A 5064-nucleotide genomic window follows, 5' to 3' on the forward strand; every position below is an offset into this window, starting at 1 on the left:
GTTAAATTGTCTGTATATTACTTTTATTTATACTGTATTTTTTTCAATCTGGCCATTGAAAAAAATTACTAGTTTTGAAAATTATTAACTCCTTCCATCCTCTAATACCACAATAATAAGTATCTGATATAGCTAAGATGATGTTCTCAGGTAGCTTAAGATGTGCACAAAGAGAATTAACTAAAATTCTTATTGCCAGATCCTGATTTCTTTCAATATAGAAGAATGATCTGTTACTCAGCCTGGAAAGTAGTGGCAAGATTATAGCTTGCTGTAACCTCAGACTCCTGGGTTCAAGGGATCCTCCCACTTTAGCCATCCTAGTAGCTAGGACTATAGATTCCCACCACGATGACTGCTAATTTTTAAAATTTTTTGTCAAGATGGGGTCTCCCTGTGTTGCCCAAGTTGGTCTTGAACTCCTGGGTTCAAGTCATCCTCCTGCCTTGGTCTCCCAAGTGCTGGGATTACAGGTATGAGCCACTGCATCTGGCCTGGGTTTCCTTCTTAATACACAAAGAAATAATTATTTATAAATATCCACTGATAAAGTGTTCAGCTCTTTCGGAGGCTTAATTCATTTTTCAAATAACAAACACAATTTACTGTTCAGAGAAATAACTTATTTGCCAGTATAATTCATTTTTTTTTCAGTTTAAGAATTAAATAAGTATTAACAATAATTGCATATTGAATCTGATTCTCCAAGTCTCTTCTTCCAGATTATTTCAGTCTCTTCCACAAGGGTCTATAAGGTTAGCACTAAAAGCTGAAGTAGGTACAATTTGTCTGCTATTGTCATAGATTAACTTCTCTTCTGGAAAAAGCCTTCCAGGTTCAGGTCTCTTACCCTTCCATACCAGGCATAGAAGTGTCTTACCCCAGCCTACTGTGTATCTACAGCTTAACTGTAACTCCAAGACTGAATTTTTTAAGACTTTAAAGAAACAAATGGCAAGTTTTTTCCTGTAGTGATAGGTGAAGAAATATTTTGGGACACAGCACTTTGTAAGAATTATAAAATGGCAGTATTTATAGAGATCTTTAAGATAATCATTAGTTGAACTTCAGTTTGCTCAAGGGCCCTCAAATGAGAGGCTGTTATTCCATCTTTTCTTCAGGCCAACATTATCTCCTCAAGAAAATCTACAACCCTTGTGAAGGTTGTGCCTGTGTAGAGATTGAGAGGATTTTAGGAAAATTGACAAGTTTGGCGTTTTTTTCCCTAGTAATTCTGCAAAAATTTATTATTGCTCAGTCTCCTTAGGGCAGGTCTAATACTCAGGCCCATAGTTTTAGGCCATATCTTATTCACCTTTGTATCTCTAGTACAAATATTTTCAGATATGACTTTATTTCAACTTTTGGTCTCTGCAGTGTCATTTAGTACAGAAATATAAGAGGTAGGTAGAGTATCTTCCTACTATAAAGAAAAAAATAAGTTATTATTTTCAGTTTTTTTGTTAAATAATGTGTCTCAGGTCACTTTTAATAAATACTAAGCTAGTGATTACTACTGCTTTCCAGGCACTCTTCTGGGTGCTAGGAATTAATTACAGAGGATTTGACATATGTTAAAGCTCTTGTTTTTCCCACCATTTAGTCTTGTGGTACCTTAGTCTTTGGATTTAAAAAATACTTTAAAACACCCTAGTATTTATAATCTGCCAAAGAGAGAGTTCACTTGTTGAAAATCAGTAATAATTTCTATGTAAGACTAATAAACTTTGTTTCAACTGTTGATATGGTTTGGCTGTGTCCCCACCCAAATCTCACCTTGAATTGTAGCTCCCATAATTCCCATGTGTTGTGGGAGGGACCTGGTGAAAGATAATTGAATCATGGGGGTGGTTTCTCCCATATTATTCTTGTGGTAGTAAGAGCTGATGGTTTTTATAGGGGAAACCCCTTTCACTTGGTTCTCATTCTCTCTTGCCTGCTGCCATGTAACTGGTGGTAGTGAGTAAGATCTGATTTTTTCTTTTTTTTCGGCATCCAAAATCTTTTTAATAAGAGAGTAGGATCCAAGGTTGGTTTTTGTAGCCTCGGCTGGCCTGTTGGCCTCTGGTGCACTAGAACTTTCACCCCTTGGAGCAGACGTAGGGTTTGGTGTGGCTGTGTGGGGTTCCCGGGCCTTGCTGAAATACTGGTACACCTTTCAGCCCTTGCAAGGACTGGAAAGCAGGACAGTACCACAGCCCTTGGGGGTGTCCAGGGGCAAGATCTGATGGTTTTATAAGGGGAAACCCTTTTGCTTGGTTCTCATTCTCTCTTGCCTGCTGCCATGTAAGATGTGACTTTTTTGCCTTCTGCCATGATTGTGAGGCCTCCCCAGCCATATGGAACTGTGAGTCCACTAAACCTCTTTTTCCTTTATAAATTACCCAGTCTTGGGTGTCTTTATCAGCAGTGTGAAAATGGACTAATATAGCTGTTAATAGTGAAGTTCTCAAAATCAATTGTAAAAGTACAGTAAGGAAACTTAGAAAAATTACTGATAATTCTACCTTCTAGATAACTAATTTTGATGCATTTTAAATCTATATAAGAATATCCTATATATAAGAAGATACAAGTTTCATATATTTTGTTCACTTAATTATACCAAGAAAATTTTCCCATGTCTTTAAAAATCTTGCACACCATGTTTATGGCTGCATAAGAATTCATCATATGCATGCACTATAATTTAGGTAATCTCTTATTTTTGGATATTTAAACCATTTCCTTTCTATTATCATTAATATAAATAATACTACCTGCATTTTCTATTATTTCCTTAGAATAAATCCCATGATGAGTAATGCTAAATAAAAGGCATGATCATATTTAATGTAAAGAAAAAATATTGGCCAGGTACGGTGGCTCACTACTATAATCCCAGCACTTTGGGAGGCTGAGGCTGGTGGATGGTTTGAGCTCAGGAGTTCGAGGCCAGCCTGACCAACATGGCAAAACCCCATCTCTACAAAAATACAAAAATCAGCTGGGCATGGTGGTGCATGCCTGTAGTCCCAACTACTCCAGAGGCTGAGGTAGGAGGATCGCTTGTGCAAGCTATGAGCCTGCCACTGCATTCCAGCCTGGGTGACAGAGAAAGTCCCTGTCTCTTATTTATTTTATTTTATTTTATTTTTTTTGAGACAGAGTCTCGCTTAGTCGCCCAGGCTGGAGTGCAATGGCGCGATCTCGGCTCACTGCAAGCTCCGCCTCCTGGGTTCCCGCCATTCTCCTGCCTCAGCCTCCCGAGTAGCTGGGACTACAGGCGCCCACCGCCTCGCCCGGCTAATTTTTTGCATTTTTAGTAGAGACGGGGTTTCACCGTGTTAGCCAGGATGGTCTCGATCTCCTGACCTCGTGATCCGCCCGCCTCGGCCTCCCAAAGTGCTGGGATTACAGGCGTGAGCCACCGCGCCCGGCCCCTGTCTCTTAAAACAAACAAATAAAAAAAAAAAAAAAAACCCAAAATACAAATACAGTGTATTTTTTGGGAAAATCTTAGGATGCCACTTAAACTATGGAACATATGAAACACAAATTAGAGCAGAAAAAAGTCTACACGGCTAATGAAAATGCGGGTATAATTGCTACTGTGGTTTCAGAAAGCTGTGTTAAAGATGAATGTGGTGGTCAGATTGCAAGATGTGTTTTTAATAACTGGGCACAGAGGTAGCACAGTTACTGTGCAAAAGAAACTATTCCTCTGAAGCTCTAATTTTAGTGTTTCTATGTGAGAACCCTGGCCTGCTTGCTCTTTTGCAATCTTGGTTTGCTTGAAGTAAGTGTGTGAGGGCTGACTGAATGCAAGAGATCTAAAGAATTTGTGTTTCTCACATTCTTTTTTCAGTTGTAGCTGAGACTGTATCTCTAAGTCATATATCATCAGTTGTACAAAGAATATGCATTGCTTCCAGCCCACTAATTCCCTCTTTTCTAAAAAAGAAAAGAGAAAAGAAAAACTCAGGCCTGTAATGCCAGCATGTTGGGAGGCCAAGATGGGCAGACAATTTAAAGTCAGGGGTTCAAGACTAGCCTGGCAAACATGGTGAAACCCTGTCTCTACCGAAAATACAAAAATTAGACAGGTGTGCTGGTGCATATAAGTAACCCAGCTATCTGGGAGGGTGAGGCATGAGAATCTCTTGGACCCAGGAGGCAGAGGTTGCAGTGAGCCACTGCACTCCAGCCTGGGAGACAGAACAAGACTCTGTCTCAAAAAACAAATACCCCCCCACCCCGAAACTACACAAAAGACAAGACTTTCCAAGAATAAAATCAAGAGATCTGTACTCACAATTCATGACAGTTTCAATTAGAAAAGTCTGGGTTTTATCCTTGTTTTCCTAATATTTTCTTTTCTTTTTTTTTCTTTTTTTTCTGAGACAGTCTTGCTCTGTTGCCCAGGCTGGAGTGCAGTGGTGTGATCTCAGCTCACTGGAACCTCCACCTCCTGGGTTCAAGCAATTCTCTGCCTCAGCCTCCCAAGTAGCTGGGATTACAGGTGCCCGCCACCACGCCTGGCTAATTTTTGTATTTTTAGTAGAGACAGGGTTTCACCATATTGGCCAGGTTGGTCTTGAACTCCTGACCTCGTGATCTACCCACCTCGGCCTCCCAAAGTGCTGGGATTACAGGCATGAGCCACCGTGCCCGGCCTTCCTAGTATTTTCTTTAAAAGGTCTCCTTTTTCGAAATTTTTTCAAATTCATGGAAAAGAGGATAGGAATTATGGTTAAAACTAGTACTAACTGATGACACTAACCGATTAATAGCAAATTATGTTCTTAAAAACTGGAAATGATATACACCACTACATAAAATAATCTTAAATGTTCATTGACTGACTTTATAGAATTCTGTCAACGTTACTTTTTGGTCACAGATAACTTCTGGGTTGACAAAAGCTTTTCTTGAGCGCCATTTCATACAGCTTTTACATGGCTGCACATCACTAGCCTGCTTTAAAGGATGGTGCTCCCAGCCCAAAGCCTCAGGAAAAAGACCATGGCCCAGAAAGCTCTGAGATGTATCCTATCCACCTGAAGAGCCTATTGCTTGCCTGTA

The sequence above is a fragment of the Macaca fascicularis genome, chromosome 7 (assembly GCF_037993035.2).
Source record: "Macaca fascicularis isolate 582-1 chromosome 7, T2T-MFA8v1.1".
Taxonomy (NCBI): domain Eukaryota; kingdom Metazoa; phylum Chordata; class Mammalia; order Primates; family Cercopithecidae; genus Macaca; species Macaca fascicularis.